This window comes from Pelodiscus sinensis, chromosome 2, assembly GCF_052426305.1.
Source record: "Pelodiscus sinensis isolate ZL-2025 chromosome 2, ASM5242630v1, whole genome shotgun sequence".
In the NCBI taxonomy this organism is placed as follows: Eukaryota; Metazoa; Chordata; order Testudines; family Trionychidae; genus Pelodiscus; species Pelodiscus sinensis.
The window spans coordinates 63,206,894-63,225,027 of NC_143053.1; the positions used below are offsets into that span (position 1 = coordinate 63,206,894).

Consider the following 18,134-nt stretch of genomic DNA (forward strand, 5'->3'; position numbering starts at 1 on the left):
CCCCTTCCGGAAAAGGGGCCAGTGTAGACGTAGCCAGACTGTTCAAGTACTGTGCTTGGGAGAAGGAAGCAGTAACAGTGAGTGAGCCTAAAGCATCTTCTGTCATTTATCATCATGCTTTTATATGGGTGTGGGGTGAATGTGAATTCCCCTCATTGATTTTCCTCCCCATTTATTGAGGTTAAAATGGATGTGGCTAAAAACTTCATCTGGTCACTATGGGCCACCTTAGTACCATACTCAGCTATCCAACATAAAAGAAGGCCCTTAGTCTTTGGGGAAGTGCTTCCCCCCCCCCCCCCCCCCCGTTGTCCAACATGCCTGGCCAATACCTATGTTTTCTCCTTTGCTTGACTCTTTTGTGTACTCTCTGTAAAAATAGAATCTGTCACAGACAGCAGTGAGTCCTAAAACAGACACTAGGGGAAACCCTGGCCCCAGTGAAATCAATGGAAGCTTTTGCGTCACCTCCATTAGAATGGTGATTTCAACTGGGGGCTGTGTCTACACTGGCATGAATTTCCGGAACTGCTTAAAACGGAATACTATTCCGTTTTCAGTTTTTCTGGAAGAGGAGCGTCTACATTGGCAGGCTGCTTTTCCGGAAAAGCCCTTTTTCCGGAAAAGCGTCTGTGGCCAATGTAGACGCGCTTTTCCGGAAAAGAGCCCCGATCGCCATTTTCACGATCGGGGCTTTTTTCCGGAAAAGACTACTGGGCTGTCTACACTGGCCCTTTTCCGGAACAGTGTTCCAGAATAAGGACTTATGCCCGAGCAGGAGCAGAATAGTTTTTCTGGAATAGCGGCTGATTTTGTACAGTAGAGCATCGTTGCTTTTCCGGAAATTCAAGGGCCAGTGTAGACAGCTCGCAGCTTATTCCGGAAAAGCGGCTGATTTTCCGGAATAAGTGGCCCACTGTAGACACAGCCCTAGTGTTTCAGTGATCACCTGAGTCAGATTGTGGCTGGGACTTACATGGGAATCCAAGGTGAGAGAACACAAGGAGGCTCCCCCATTTTGAGGATTCCCATAGAAAGCTCCACCACAATCATAGTACTGTCAAACCAGAAACAAAATATACATTTATCCTGGGTTACAGCTGGCTAAATGCCATGGCATTTGGTAGCCATGTTAGTCTGTAACTTTAAAAACAACAAGTAGTCCTGTGGCACCTTAGGGTATGTCTACGTTGCATGCTTATTTTGAAATTTATATTTGTATTTATAAATTGTGTATTTATATAATTGTATATATATTTTCACAGCAAATGCCCATCACAATAGAACTGAGCTATTTTGAAATAGAGCATCCACACTCATTGGACACTGAATTGCAGTTAAGGCCACCTGGAAGTACTTCAGGCAAGGCATCAGGACAGCCGTCACTTCCCTTAGCTGCTTCCTGAGGCTATCTGAGACTCTTGCTTAAAGGGACCCCCCTGTAAAGCTGTGACTCAGCTCTTCTCCTTTGCCTACTTCCTTGAGGGGCAGCAAAGCTTTTTTTTCTGCCTGCTTTGGTTGCCCTTGCAGACACCACAGCACTCCTGCCATGGAGCTGGACCTGCCTCCAAGCAGTTGATGGCTCTTAGCCCTCCATGCCACACCTCCTGCTGCAGTTTCTGCAAGATGCCCTTGTGGCACTGCAGGAACAGGACCTCCAGCTCATTGTGGGGCACCTCCTCTTCTCTCTCCACGCACCGCTCATGACGCATGACCCCTCCCGCCCTTCCCTGCACCACTGCTTTTAGCAACGGGACACCAATTCTGACTGGTGGGACCGGATCATCATGGAGCTGTGGAGCAACTAGCAGTGGCGCCAGAATTTCTGCATGCGGAAGGACATCTTCATGGAGCTGTGTGAGTGGCTCGCCCCTGCCCTCATGTGATGGGACACCCACATGCGACCCACCATCCCCCTCCAGAAGTGAATCACCATCGCTATCTGGAAGCTCGTCACACTAGACAGCTACCACTCTGTGGGGAACCAGTTTGGCATGGGGAGATCGACCGTCAGGGCCATGCTCATGCAGGTATGACTCTCTCATGCTATTGTCCCAAGGAGGCGGTGAACTGCTGGAATGACACACCCCAGGCAATGGGAGGGTGGAAGTCCCCTCCCCGGGAGGTTTTTCAGTCCTGTCTTCACAAAGCCCTGCCAGGGGAGTGGGGTAAGTGGGGATTGCTACTGGTTTGTGCAGGGGGTTGGGCTCAGGGCCCTCCCAAGGACCCTGGTAAGCCTGTAATTCTGTTTGTCTCCTTTTACAGGTGGTGAGGGTCATCAGCATGCCGCCATGGGCTGCTGCTAGGGAGCTATTGACAGCACCCATATCCCCATCCGGGCCCCCAATCACTGAGCAGCCGAATACATCAACCACAAGGGGTACTTTTCGATAGTCCTGCAGGCCCTCATGGACCACCACGGCCAATTTACGGACATCAGCGTTGGGTGGTTGGGAAAGATGCACAACACCCGCATCTTCAGGAACTCCAGCCTATTCCAGAAGCTCCACACTGGCACTTTTTACCCTGACCACAACATCAGGGTCAGGGACATGGCCATGCTGATGTGCACTGTAGGGGATGCAGCCTACCTTCTGCTCCCCTGGCTAATGAAGCCCTACACCGGACACCTTGACCAAAGCAAGGAACGCTTCCACGGCAGGCTCTGCAGGGCCCTTATTGTTGTGGAGGATGCCTTTGGTCATCTGAAAGGGAGGGTCCGTTGCCTCCTCACCCGGCTGGACCTTGGTGATCAGACCGTCCCCCAAGTGGTGGCTGTGTGCTGTGTCCTCCACAACCTTTGTGAACATAAGGGGGAGATATTCCTGCCAGGATGGGGGGCAGAGGCTGAGCAGCTCACCAGGGCCTTTGAGCAGCCATGCACAGCTGCTATCCGGCAGGCCCATCAAGGGGTTGTGTGCATCCAGGAGGCCCTGAGGGAGACCTTCAGCCTGAGCCAGCTGTAAGACTCTCCCCTGGGCCTCCCCAAAAGGAGTCTATGCAGTGGCCCAGCGTGCCTTTCCTTCCCACACCCCTCCGTTCCTCTGCCCTCCCTCTCTCCCTTTCCCTCCTCCTCCCCTGCAAACACAATAAACCACACTTTTTTTTTTGAAAGAATAAGCTGGTTTTGTTCAATTGGGATAAATGTAACTGGGGAGGGACTGGGGAAAGAACCTGGGAAGGGGGAGGGAAGTGGAAGGAGGAGGAAGAGGGGGGAGGAGATGCTCAGGGGTGGGGCTGGTACTGGTTCCTGCTCAGGTGGACCCACTGCCTCTTGTGTGGGGGCTCTTGGTGGCCACGGGGGGGGGGGAGGGAGTAAGGAGAGAAGGTGAGGAGCAGGAGTGAGATCAGGAGTGGCCATCAGGTGGTTGAGAGCGGCGGTGAAAGCCGTGCACATGGTCTGGCTCTGCTGCAGCTGCTCCTGCCAGGTGTTTTGGTGCAGCTCAAGGTCCACCTCCAGTCTGTGGTCCTGCTGGTCCAGGGGGCGCTACAGGGCACGTAGGCTGGTGATGTGTGCCCACTGCAGGTCTTCCTGGGTGTTGGAACAGAGTCTGGACACCATGTATGAAGGAAGCAGAAGGGTTTATTAACAGCACTGGTGGAGTGTCACTTCACTTATTAGGCTTGGAAAACACTGCCAGACAATAGGTTACAATGGATTATATAAGATGCTGATGGGCGGATGAAGTGATGGGGGGCAGATCCCGGACCTCCTGGATAGGTGCTAGCCGTGAGGCAAAATGAGAGCAATAATCTAAAGGTTACATAGTGTTTTCCACCCATAGCTTACAGGATACCCTATATCTAGCTAAACACGTACTTAAAGCAGACAGCAATTGACAGTTATGTGTTAAGTGGCGATGTGTCTGTTAGCTTCAGGAAGGTATCTTTACACAGATGTGATCCATTCGTGTTGCAACTGGAGATTAAAGCAGAGACAGTAAGCATTTGTTCCTAGTACCATTGACTGTGTTATGTCCTGTCTCTCACCCGTTGTCTGGATTGGTAACTCTATGATGAGCTTCCTCCGATGGGCTGGGGGGGAGGGGAGTAAGCTTCATTACTGTATCTTTCTTTGACAGCTTTAAGGGCTGCAGGGGAAGGGGAACTATAGAGTTCTGATGGGTGTGGCCAGAGTGGCCAGCAGGGCACCTGTGGGAAGCCCTGGAGGCTAGTTATTTCAAAATAACTCCAGCTGCCCTGTCTACACACACCCTATTCCGAAATAGCTATTTTGAAATAGGCGTTATTCCTCCTATATAGAGGCTTACAGATTTTAAAATAAGAAGCCTGTTGTTTTGACATTATTTTGACATAACGGGCTTGCTGTGTATACGCTCAGTTATTTAAAAATAATCCTGCTGTGTAGACGTGCCCCTAGAGACTACCAAAACCATCATACTATATTTTGTTAGTCTCTAAGGTGCCTCAGGACTTGTTTTATGGGATTTTGAGTTTATTTTATTTTACTGTGTTGTTCTTTAGAATGCTCTACCATATGATTGGATTCTCTTGCAGGAAGGCAACAGATTTTTGTCTATGTTCTTCTTTCTTGTGGGACTGTTTTAATAACAGCAGTCATTTTGGCTCTTAAAAACAAACACTTATTAACATATCATTCAAAATTTGCATCTGATAGTACCATCAGTATTGCTGTCCCATTATGCAGGGGGTACTGCGCTCTGCAGTAAAAAATGAGAACACTGTCATAATATCTATGACAAACATCTAAAGAGACTTTCAGTGACAGAATTTGCTACCCAATCTAATGAATAGTTTGTTTAATGTAGACTAGCTTTATTTTTTAAAACCATTTTTGTACTGTACAACTACAATTACAATTGATCTTTCTGTGTTTTCTGTTTAGGTTTAGTAGCATACTAGGAAATGAATCTATTTCTTTTTCATGAGAGATGCTTTTATAATTGCATGCCTGTAAATGTCCTTTATGTGTCCAAAAAAGAAAATCAAGATTTGTGAAGTAATAGGGGAAGGATGGGGACAAGATGACATATTGGAGACACTTTCAGAGTCCTGGACTCACATCACCATTGAATTACTATTAAAGACAGGTTTCATGGTTTCATTCAATCTCTATACTAGGTTTCTGAACTACAAAATTGGCATTGATTGTTCTTTTTTCTCTGCAGACAAGTCTGAAACTGCAGAATAAATCAGTTTTAAATGCATGGGCACAAAAGTGTGTGAAAAATATTCCAATATCTGTCATATTGTATGCCAGCTTAGACACATGGTTAGTAAAAGTTATTTTGATTTTTTTATGAATAACATGAATGATCTTAACCATCTCAATAGATCTGTTACAGATTGTGCTGGAGATGTGTGAGACGTGTATATTGATCAAAAGCTGTCAGAAGTTCAGCTGTAATGGTCAAAGTAGAAAATGCTTTATGACTCATCTCACACTTCTTTATTGGAAATCTCTATCCAGAACTGGTAAGTTAAATATTTTGCTTCTCTAAAGTAATAAAGAAGGTGCAGTTGGAAGGTGTCTCACACAGCTATTTAAACAAAATATGTGGATAGCCTCCAAAGGATATAATCTTTCAAACAAAATAATAAATGTTCTTGTTAGTCATTACAACTAAAGATTATGGGTAAAATTGTCAAGTGACAATTTCAAAATAACAGAGTGCATATCTACATAGCAAGCCCATTATTTTGAAATAATTTCGAAATAATGGGCTTTTTACTCCAACTTCTGTAACCCTCATTTCAGGAGGAGTAAGGGAAGAGTGTTCTTTCTTCAACTTCCTGCTGTGTAGATGGCACCAAAAGTCGAGTTAAGCTACTTCAATTTCAGCCACACAATTAACATAACTGAAGTTGCATCTCTTAACTCGACTTTAGCCCACAGTATAGATGCACTCTTAGGAACCAAAGTCTCATTGACTTTTAATGAGATTTAGGTTCTTAAATGCCAGATTTACAAAGATGCAGCTGGGAACCTAGTGGGATTTCCAAAAGCAGATTAGGGACCTAGTTCCTATTTTAGTTCCAATTCCAGGATTTCAAAGGAGTTAAGCATTTCACTTGGGTGGGGGCACTACTGAAAATCCCACTAGGATACAATCTCCATCTTTTCACATAAATATGTTTGAAAATCTCACCTGTGTCACCTTTGAAAAGGGGACTTAGGCCTGGTTTACAGTACTAAGTTCAATCAATGCAAGGCACCTGACATCAGTGTGCCTGGGCATGTGTCCACATTTAATTTTGTTTCCCACCAATGTAAGTGCCCCAAAGTAACAGCATCTTCCTCAGCAAGACAGAGCTTTGGTTAATATAAGTAGGTTGACACAGTGTGAGTGTAGACCAGGGGTAGGCAAGAGAGCCTCTGCAAGTTGGATCCAGCCCATGGATGCCCTGCTGCTCCCCCGTCCCTAGGCCAATCATAGCTGGCGATTCACTCTAAGCACTGAATGCCTGTTGCAGGGTAGGGTGAGAGAGACTTCACATGCTCCCCCACCCTCCTGGCCCTGATTGACCTGGGGGCAGAGAGAGCGTGCAACATCTCCTCCCTCCGCCAGGGGTGCAAGTGCCTCAAGGGAACCACCAGCTGTTCAGAACAGCTGGTGACTCTCTCCTGGGGGAGAGTGGGCGCAAAGACTTCATGCACTCTCCCACCCCCATGCCAATCAGGGGCTGTGTGTGGGGAAGCACAGAAGTATCCTGGCCCTGCCCCTTCTGCCCAAGACCCTGACCCTCCTGGGGCCACTTCAAAAATTTGTGAAGTGTCCCCCCCCTTCTAAAATTATTTCCCACCCCTGGTGTTGACACTAACATTACTTACATTGACCCTTACTGTCCTCTACTGGCTGCCCCACCCTGACCTCTGGTCACCATTGTGGATTCCACTGCCCAGGGGAAACTAGAAGCCCCTTCCCTCCAACACATTCCATTTCCTGATTGGCCAGCTTGGCAAACACACTTGGTAGCTTTGCATTGTTGAGGGCCACTGCCCAGCTAATCATGCCCCAAATGCACTCTTGCCTGGAACAGACAGTAGATATTGAATCCCCTGGGCCTTTGGGGAGAAGAGGCTTTGCAGGCACAGCTCTGATTCAGCCATAGACACACTGGTATCTATGAGCTGATTGCTTAGGGGATGCAGAAGAAAGGGTATGACAGGGACCAGCAGCAGTGTTGCAAGAAAGACAAAATGCTGCAGCAGGCAAACCACAAAGTCAGGCTGTTACGGGGTAGTACTGGCCCTGTAAGGAGTCAGTTGACTCTCTGGGTACTACAAGGGAGAAGACGGGATGGTCCAGAGATCTGGTGGGTCAGAAGAACCTGAGAGAATTGGAAAGATGGAGGAGTCCTCAGAATTGCCTGAAAGGGAACGAGGTCGGAGGAAGAGCAGGGCTGGGTTGATAGCGTGTGAGAGGATGCCCCAGAACAAAGGAGTGGTGAGAATTCCCTCATGAGCCATGGAGCCAAACACTGCTAGTGAAAACAAAGGATAGGCAAGGGAAGGGGGAGGGGGTGATTACAGACAAACTTCTCCAGGCCAGACAGCCATGGCCAGAAAGGGCTGAAGGCTGAACTCAGCATCTACCTGCTGACTCTCTGGGCTGGAAAGCTGAGGACAGAGGACCAGAGAGGGCTGAGGGCAAGGCAAAGCTGGAGGGTTGAGCTTTCTGGTGTCTCTGGGTAAGGGAACTGTGTCTGAGAAGAATAACAGGGCAGAGAAGTACCCTCCCTGGAGGAGCTAGGGTGAGGCACAGTGAGGAAAGATGGAGCCCTGTCAGAGTGCTGGGGCATGGTGAGAGGCATCAGAACTGTAAATGGAAGCTGGGGCATGGTGAGAAATGCTGGAGTTGATGGACTGTAGAGATCTGAAAGAGTAACTGTATTGTTTGGACTGTGCTAGGGGATTATGGCTGTGGAGCCTTTTGTAATAAATTATCCCTGAAAAGGGCTATTCATACTCTAAAACTTGAAGAGTTATAGGGACTCCAGAAGAAAAGAGAAACTGAGGCAGATGCACCAGTTGTGCTGAAGTCTGCTGCAGAAGGGTGCCCATGCCAAGGCTTGCCTTATCACATGACCATCTTAATTTAAGGATTTTATAAACATCCTCCCTACACGGACAATATAACAGTGTAATTATGACTGAAGTCTTAATTGCCATGTAGTTATTTATCACAATACTTACTGTAAACAAAAGTACTGTCACTAAATCGACAGCAACAACAATCAAAATAAAATAAACTAGAGCACTTCAAAAAAAAGTTCACACACAGGGTATGTCTAGACTACAGGCTTTTGTCGACAGAGGCTTTGTCGACACATACTGTCGACAAAGCTTCTGTCGACAAAGAGCATCTAGACTACATCCATTCTGTCAACAAAGCAAGCCACTTTGTCGACATGAGAGTGTAGATGCAAAGGACAGTGTAGATGCAATAACGCCTTCTGTAGACAGAACTCTGTCGACAAAAGGCGTTATTCCTCGTAGAATGAGGTTTACCGCCGCTGACAAAACTACCGAGTTCTGTTGACGTTCTGTCGACAGAATGCAGTGGTAGTGTAGATGCAGGTATAGTTTTGTTGACAAAAGTCCACTTTTGTTGACAAAACCCTGTAGTCTAGACATACCCATAACGTTTTGTCTTTGAAAAAGTGACTTTGTTTGTATTGAAGCAGTCTTTGGGAAAGTTTTGACACACGTTTTAGAAAAACCAATCACAATGTGGGATTTTTTTTAAGGCCGATCTTATTAGAATGGAAAGTTTCGATTTTTTATTTTGAAATTTGTATTATACTGAAATGTTACAAAATTAAAAAAAACAAAATGAAACTTTTTTCCCCTTATCTAAATTCATTTTTCCAAAATATTTCATGTTGTGGAAAATTTCAAAATATGATGATTTGATTTGATTTCAACTTATTCATAAATGATCTAGAGAAAGATGTAAGCAGTGAGGTGGCAAAGTTTGCGGACGATACTAAACTGTTCAAGATTGTCAAGACCAAAGCAGACTGTGAAGAACTTCAAAAAGATCTCACCAAACTGAGTGATTGGGCAACAAAATGGCAAATGGAATTTAATGTGGATAAGTGTAAAGTAATTCATATTGGAAAAAATAACCCCAACTATACATACAATATGATGGGGCTAATTTAGCTACAACTAATCAGGAAAGAGATCTTGGAGTTATGGATAGTTCTCTGAAAATGTGTTCAGCAGCAGTCAAAAAAGCAAATAGGATGCTAGGAATTATTAAAAAAGAGATAGAAAATAAGACAAAGAATATCTTACTGCTCCTATATAAAACTATCGTACACCCACATCTTGAATACTGTGTACAGATGTGGTATCCTCACCTCAAAAAAGATATTTTGGCATTAGAAAAGGTTCAGAAAAGGGCAACTAAAATAATTAGGGGTTTGGAACGGGTCCCATATGAGGAGTGGCTAAAGAGACTGGGACTTTTCAGTTTAGAAAAGAGGAGACTGGGGGGGGGATATGATAGAGGTATATAAAATCATGAATGGTGTGGAAAGGGTGTATAAAGAAAAGTTATGTACTTGTTCCCATAATATAAGAACTATAGGACATCAAATAAAATTAATGGATAGCAGGTTTAAAACTAATAAAAGAAAGTTCTTCTTCACACAGCATACAGTCAACCTGTGGAACTCCTTGCCAGAGGAGGCTGTGAAGGCTAGGACTATAACGGAGTTTAAAAAAGAGCTAGATAAATTCATGGAGGCTAGGTCCATAAAAGGCTATTAGCCCCTGTTTGTCAAAGGCTGGAGATGGATGGCAGGAGACAAATTGCTTGATCATTGTCTTCGATCCACCCCTCTGGAGTACCTGGCACTGGACACTGTAGGCAGACAGGATACTGGGCTAGATGGACCTTTGGTCTGACCCAGGATGGCCATTCTTATGTTCTTATGATTTGGAATGAAAACAAATGTCAGAACCATGGACTTACCCACAAAACTGAAATTCCTGTTCCCAGTCAGTTCTAAAAAAATACATATAGCATATTTTATAATCAGACTTTACCACAATTTCACTGAAGACAAAGATGAGAATACTAGTTTCATGTTAGCTAAACAATTCCATCCCTCCAAAACCAGCTTAAAGCTTTCTTCTTACACATCTTTTTCTTTCTTCTGAGCCAGCTTCATGATGAAGGCAGGAATATCTGGCAAAGAAACAAACACAAATCAGTGTTTACAATTTTGACATCCATGTTCCATCCCTGGAGCAGACATCTGCTTCAAGAAATCCTGCGGTGAAAGCAGCAAAAATGTGCTGTGTACTGCCATTATTCTATTTGCAAGAGAACATGGCCTTTATAAAAGTGTAATAAACCCACATAAATATTCAAGGCAGATGGTGACCTTATGAAAAAATACTATATTCTCTGCAAGGCATTACTGGTACATATTTATTATGTGTAATTTTCTTAACAGCTTTGCCTGTGTATATTAAAACAATATATATATATACAGGCAGTCCCCGGGTTACGTACAAGGTAGGGACTGTAGGTTTGTTCTTAAGTTGAATTTGTATGTAAGTCGGAACTGGTACATATTGTAGGGGAAACTCTAGCCAAACATTTCTCCAGAGCTCAGTTTTATTCTCCCACACCTCACTTCCCTCAGTCCTTTATTCTCAAGCTGAGGTGTCTGCTGAGAAAAGCCGCCCCGCGTCTCCCTGGTCTGCTGGGGGGGAGCAGCTAGTGCGGGGTTGCCTCACCCCATTTGTAAGTAGGGATCTGATGTAAGTCGGATCCATGTAACCCGGGGACTGCCTGTAGTAGAATGTATCTGTCTGTCTGTCCGTGAGTCTGTTTGTTCAAGAATACCTGCTAAATGATAACAGCTAGGGTCACCAAATTTGGTATGCAGCTTCCTCTTCTCCTAACTTAAAGCAAGGTTAGGATCTGGTTGTACCAAGGCAACTGGAAGCCCTGGGAAAAGGACAGTTTTCCATAATTGCAAAGGGAGGGCTGCTATTCCAAGGACACAATATGAGAGTGGTCACTGGGGCAGAGCTGGAGGGGTGCCTTGTGGAGAGGGTAAGAGAAGGGACCCCTGGTCTCTAGCCTCCTGTGCACACACCCCACATCCACAAGGCCCTGCCCTGACGGATCTGGGCAATGTTGGGTAAGTCTGCTACTGTGTTTTATATAATATGGATAACCTTCAAATGTACTCTGGCCTGATTCTGATGTCACAGCATTTTTATACTGATGAAAATTAATTGACTTGAATGGAGGGTAAATAGGGGAACTGAGGGCAAAACTGGGCCCACCATACATTCAAATATGAGCTGAATTCTCCAATATGTATTTATTCTTAAAGTTGGCTACCATGAAACCCCAAATATGAGGCACTAAGAATACGTCTGTGAAGGGTGCACCTTATTGCCAGCAGCAGATGCTTTGTTGAAAGGTGAAAGAACCCCAGTAGGCAGATGGGTGGCTAATTTGTTCCCCGTCAAAGTAACCCTAATTCCCAATAGTTAGATACAGGCAGTCCCCGGGTTACGTACAAGATAGGGACTGTAGGTTTGTTCTTAAGTTGAATTTGTATGTAAGTCGGAACTGGTACATATTGTAGGGGAAACTCTAGCTAAACATTTCTCCAGAGCTCAGTTTTATTCTCCCACACCTCACTTCCCTCAGTCCTTTATTCTCAAACTGATGTGTATGCTGAGAAAAGCCGCTCCGCGTCTCCCTGGTCTGCTGGGGGGAAGCAGCTAGTGCGGGGTTGCCTCACCCCGTTTGTAAGTAGGGATCCGATGTAAGTCGGATCCATGTAACCCGGGGACTGCCTGTAATGGCTTAAACACAGATAGTGAACGGGTCATATCCCTTCATACTATTAACTGAAATATTATAAATTAGGATATTCTTGTCCATATAAATGACCAGTCCTTCATTGAATCTTGCTAAATTATTGTCCTCAATAACTTCTTGTAGCAATGAGTTCCACAGATTTATTATATGCAGTATGAAAAAGCATTTCCTTTTATCAGTTTTGAATTTGCCACTCTTAAGTTTCATTAAATATCTTAGTTGTTTTGTTATGATATAAGGGGTACGTCTTCACTAGAGTTTTGTCGGAAAATCGGCCATTTTTTCAACAAAACTTGAGGAACGTCCACACTGCAGTTGCGTTCGTACCCTTCCATATCTATTAATAGCAGCTCATAATCTTCATTTTGCATTCTTTCTCCAAATTAAGAGGAATTTAAATTAAATGAGGGGGCCTGTGCAAATAATTGTCCAAAGAGAGAATTTCTAATGAATGGATATTATAGATGTGCACTCTTTCTGCTGAATCACATTCATGCTCACTAACACATCAAGGCCATATCTACACCAAATGGAGGAGTAACACAGCAGAGGTCGATCTTCCGGTGTTCAATTTAGTGGGACAAGTAAGAACCTGTTAAATCGAATGCTGAAGGAACCTCCGTCAACTCTGGACCTCCTTGCCGTTGCGAGGAGTATGGGAAATGGACAGGAGAGTTTCTCCCGTTGACGGCCAGAGAAATTCAGCTTAAAGTCTATTGACTCCAACTATGTTATTTACATAGCTGGAGATGCAGATATTAAGCTGACCTTCTGGTTTAGTATGGACCTGTCCTAAATTAGAGTCCCGCATTCCAATATAAACAAATCTATTTCCAGATTAAATCTGTGGAGACTTTATGTTGATCATATCCAAGATGAGATGATTGATCCTTCACTCTAGCTCAGTTAGGTTTGTTTATGGGTGCTCAGATGACTAGAATTAAGAGAGAGCTTAGTCACACTGTTCAAATGGCTAATTGGATGTTCAGGTTCCTACCACCATTGGTGATTTTTTTTTTTAAGCAGCAAAGAATATATCATGCTTAAAAAGCACTCACTGAGGTTCAGTAACACAGATTTTTGAAGCAAACGAGGAAGTCCTGGTCAGCAGAACAGTCCTCCCACTGCAGCCTAGCTTGTATTCTAACCCACACATCTAGCAGAAATCTCCTTATTAACTGCCTGTCCACCCACCTTCTCTTTTCCATCTGCCTGCTCACCTGCTTCACATTCCACTTCACCAGTCATAAAGCCGACCACCAGTTAGATATGCCAACTTGACAAAACCCCCTGGGGAAGCTCTTGCTGCAGTGTTATAAACACCAAAGCACAACAGAAAGAGTGCACAGCTGCTGCCTTCAAAAGACACCGCCTGATCTCTGGACTGGAAACTGGCTTTCACCCTAGGCTGCAAGTAAAGCAGAAGCAACAAAATTGAATCACTTGAGGGAAAGCAAAAGTTTGAACATGAAGTAAATAAGAATGACACAGATCTACTGAACCAAATAAATTATTTGCCACATCAAGAAGGGTCATTAAAAAAAGACAAGTTTACAGTGCTGTGGATGAGGGAAGCAGAGATGAACGTAAGGAAAATTATCTCCCTGAAAAAATGCCTCTAAATTCTTGACCTCAAAACCCTCACAATGAAGAGGTTAAACATTGGCCTCATCACACATGAGGAATGAATCACAGATATTTTGGGGGACCCTGTTTAAACTGTGTAAATTACCAAGTAATCAAAAGTACTTCATTAGTGATTTAGATGATGGCATAGATAGCACACTCTCAAAAGCTGTAGGTGATAGCAAGCTGGGAGGGGTTGCAATTTGCAAGTACTTTGAGGGACAGAATTAAAATTCAAAATAGCCTGAAATAAATTGGATGAAATTCAGTAGGGACAAATGCTTAGGAAGGAACAATCAACTGCACACCTAACAAAATGAGAAATGACTGCCTAGGAAGGAGTACCATGGAAAGAGATCTAGGGGACATAGTGGATCACAAACTAAATATGAGTAGGAGCTTCAGGGGGTAGCCGAGTTAGTCTAGATTAGAAAGTGCTACCAGGCCATTTGGTTGTGGTTTTTTTTCTGTAACAGACTAATAAAACATGTAGGCTGTGTCTACATTGGCCCCTATTCCGTAATAGGGATGCAAATCTAGCACTTTGGAATAGGCAAATCCGTGGGGGATTTAAATATCCCCCGCAGTATTTGCATTAACATGGCTGCCGCTTTTTTCCGGCTTGTAGAGAAGCCGGAGAAAAGCGCAAGTCTGGACGCGATCCTCCGGAAAATAAGCTCTTTTCCGGAGGATCTCTTATTCCTACTTTCAAGGAATAAGAGATCCTCCGGAAAAGAGTTTATTTTCCGGAGGATTGCATCCAGACTGGCACATTTCTCCGGCTTCTCTACAAGCCGGAAAAAAGCGGCAGCCATGTTAATGCAAATGCCACAGGGGATATTTAAATCCCCCACGGATTTGCCTATTCCAAAGTGCTACATTTGCATCCCTATTACGGAATAGAGGCCAATGTAGACACAGCCGTAGTGTAAATCTGTTGGGGAAAAAAAGCAAACATCATTCTGTGATCCATTAACAGGAATGTTGTAAGCAAAACATAAGTAGTAATTGTTTTGCTCACATCCATTCTGATTAGGCCTCAGCTGGAGTATTATACCCATTTCTGGGCATCACATTTCAGGAAACAAATGAACAAATAGAGAGTCCAGAGAAGAGCAACAAAAATGATTAACGTTTTAAGAAAACATGATCTCTGAGAGAAGTCTGAAAGATTTGGGCTTGTTTATTCCAGAGGAAAAGAAGACTAGGAGGAGACATAGGTTTTCAAGTACATAAAAGATTGCTACAAGGAAGAGGGAGAAAAATTATTCTTAACCTCCGAAAATAGTACAAAAATTATTGGCTTAAATTGCAGCAAGGGCTGTTTAGACTGAACATTAGGAAAAACTTCCTGCTAGTGTAGTTAACTGCTGGAATAAATTGCCTAGAGAGGTTGTGAAATCTCCATCACTGAAGATTTTTCAGAGCGGGTTAGACAAACACCTATTAGAAACAGTCTAGATAATACTTACTCCTGCAGGGAATTGGACTAGATAACCTCTTGAGTCCCTTCCAGTCCTATGATCCCATGGAAGAGAAACACTCTCTCTTAATCAGATCCCATAAGAACAGTTATGTTTTTATAACCAGTTCATGACACTTGGATCTGATTCAGACATGACAAGCATGCTGAATCCTCAAAAAAGCTTTTTCCCCAACACAACTCCTGTGTCAGTAAAGAGCAAGTAGCATGCACAATACAGCTCCTGTGTTTGTGAATGCTGCTTGTCACCTTCTTGAACTGTGCAATCTGGACAGCTATCCCATAGTACTGTGGCACAGGATTCAGTGCAAGAAAAAATGAACACTGAGCAGCTCCAAACAGTATGCAGGGCAATTACCCTGGGGACTGGAAATTAAAAGGGGTCCGGAGCTTCCAGCTGGAGCCTTTGGGCCCTTTGAGTTGCTTTGAGAGTGCTGCTCCATGCAGCTGTCAGAGATGTGCGGACATGCAGATGGGTGGCTAATTTGTTCCCTATCAAAGTCTAACCCTAATTCCCAATAGTTAGACAATGGATTAAACACTGAGCCTATGTCTACACTACAAGGCTTTTTTTACGTCCATTTTTGTGCAAAAACCGGCGGAGTGTCCATACCTCAAGCACGTTTCTGCGCAAAACAACAACAACAACAACAAAAAACCCAGTAAATCAACAGGACAGAGGGCTTTTGCCAGTAGAGTTATTCCTCTCCCTATGAGAAATAACTCCTTTTTGCACTACAGCTCTTGTGCAAAAAGGCAAATGTGTTAATTGCAATCAGAGCTTTCTTGCACAAGAGCGTTCATGCAGTGTGGACACGCTTTTGCGCAAAAGCACATCTCTTTTGCAATGCACTTTTGAGCTGTAGACACGCTTTTGCACAAGAAGCTTTTGCGGAAGATCTCTTCTGCAAAAGCTTCTTGCACAAAAACCCTGCAATGCAGACAAAGCCTGATAGTGGAGGCGTCTTATCCCTTCAAACTATTAACATGAAATATTATAAATTTGAATATTCTTGTCCATATAAATGTCCAGTTCCTCATTGAATCTTGCTAAATTACTGTCCTCAATAACTTCTTATAGCAATGAGTTCCACCGATTGATTAAATGCAGTATAAAAAAGCATTTCCTTTTATCAGTTTTGAATTTACTACTCTTAAGTTTCATTGAATACGGTAATTGTTTTGTTATGACACAAGGGATATGTCTACCCTTGTGCAGCGTGGACACTCTCTTTCGGAAGATGTTTTTTCAACAGATTTCTTCCAAAAAAAGCTTCTTCTGACAGAAGCTTGTAGTCTAGACGTAGCCAAGAAGAACAGAAACACCCAACCTAGTGTCCTTTCATAGAATCTCAGCTGTCTGTCTGTCTTTACATAACATGATTGCTTTTGAATGACACATCTGATAAACTCCAAAATTTCAGGGAATGAAGTTAGGCATCAATGGGTAGAACCCTACTGATTTGGGAGAACACTGGAAAAACAGAAGGGGGGGAAGCGGATACACCGGAGCTCCTTGCCTCTGGTTAGCACACTCAGCAACTTCAACCACACCTGTAATAGCTTTCAGATAAAACAAAAACAAACAACCAAACAAACATTTGATGGCAGTCATTAGGACTTTCAGTATAAGAACACACCCTAATTGAGCTAAGCCCATACTCCAAATACAGTTTGAAAATGCCAACAGGCAGAAAGAAAAGGGGTTAAATGGTGGGGACAGGGAGAAGAGAAGGGGCACACAGAGCCCCTGGCATGGGGCTGGGAGTTACGTGTTGTGGTGATTCACTGAAACAGAGGGAGATGGGAGAGTGGCAGACAGGGACTCTATGGGATGCAAGAAGTCCCTGGCATGTACCACAAATTTGGACTACTGAAGTAACAGTTTGTGACCCCCTAGTTTTATATACATGCCCTCTCTTATTTACTGCCTTCCTATGATAAGCAATCCTAGTCTTCAGTGTGGCATCATTTGAAAGGCTTTTCTAATCACTTCCATCAACCTACTCACATTCTCCTGCATTCTGCATGATGGTGCATACAGTCTATAATGTATAATTCTATTTTCAGCTGTTTAGGTTGAGTGCTTTGTTTTATATGAGGATTTGTGCTTGTGGCATGAGGGGCAGGAGTGAATGTCCTACTAACACCACTACCCCCTCACCACTTCTCAATGTAGTTACCTTGGTCAGGGTCACCCTGAATCACTGGTAGGTTGACTCTGGGCTTGGTGTCCAGAGTGTATTGCGCTGATCACTTCATGTGGACATGCTCAAGGAGGGAAGGAGAGTTTTTAATATTGTGAGGTGTCCAATAATATTTAAAATGGGTTTTTTTGTTGGGCTATTCTTTTCTTATTTTCTTTTGTGTCTTGTTTTGCTGAACTTGTGGTTTTATTCTTTCCTGTTTCTCTGTAGGACGCAGAGGCTGTGTCTACACAGCAAGACGTTATTTTGAAATAATTTTGAGATGGCCAGCTTCTTACTCCAACTCCTGTAACTCTCATTGCACGAGAAGTAAGGGAAGTCGAGGGAAGAGTGCTTTTCCTTCAACTTCCTGCTGTATAGACAGCACCAAAAGCCGAATTAAGCTATTTCAACTACAGCTACGCAATTGACATAGCTGACGTTGCGTAGCTTAATTCGACTTTTGCCCTGCAGTGTAGATGTGCCCAGAGACAACAGAGGTCCCGGCATGAGTCTGTAGGTAGAACACACCTATAATCCCTCAATATGGCCAAGGGAGATGTGCTCATTTCTCGATCTGGTTAATACAGCAAGGGCTCTGGGCCTCAAGGCTATACTAAATCTGGCATTACAGGGCTTCTTTGTCCAATTCCCCTCCACAGATGCCAGCCTCACAGCCTAGAAGTCTCTCCTCAAGATGAATGCCAGGGGGTGACATCATTCCCTGTTTTGGCTCAGCCTCACCACAGCCAAGGACCATCTGGCAGCGACAGACACATCAGACAAAGACATCTCCACAGATTGAAACATAAAGCTGCCATTTAGAAAGACGTACTGGGGGAAACCAGACTACACTCACCCTGCACAGGAAATTTGTTGTCCACATTCTGATAATTAGTGCTGGTTGCTATCATTAACCAAATGCTTCTGATGTCAGGCATTATCAATGCTCGTGTCCTTACATTTTCAATTCTTCTATCTATAAGTGTAAAT

General features: G+C 44.0%; 1 long non-coding RNA gene across 1 annotated transcript; it reads right to left on the minus strand.

Annotated features, from left to right (window-relative positions):
* Positions 1-3,126: 3,126 nt before the first annotated feature.
* LOC149525279 (uncharacterized) lies at positions 3,127-15,030 on the minus strand. Its single transcript, XR_016348607.1, has 5 exons — positions 14,945-15,030; positions 13,067-13,254; positions 10,136-10,184; positions 9,969-10,001; positions 3,127-3,551 (listed from the first exon to the last, which is right to left on the minus strand). It is a non-coding gene; the product is annotated as an uncharacterized LOC149525279 (long non-coding RNA).
* Positions 15,031-18,134: the final 3,104 nt, after the last annotated feature.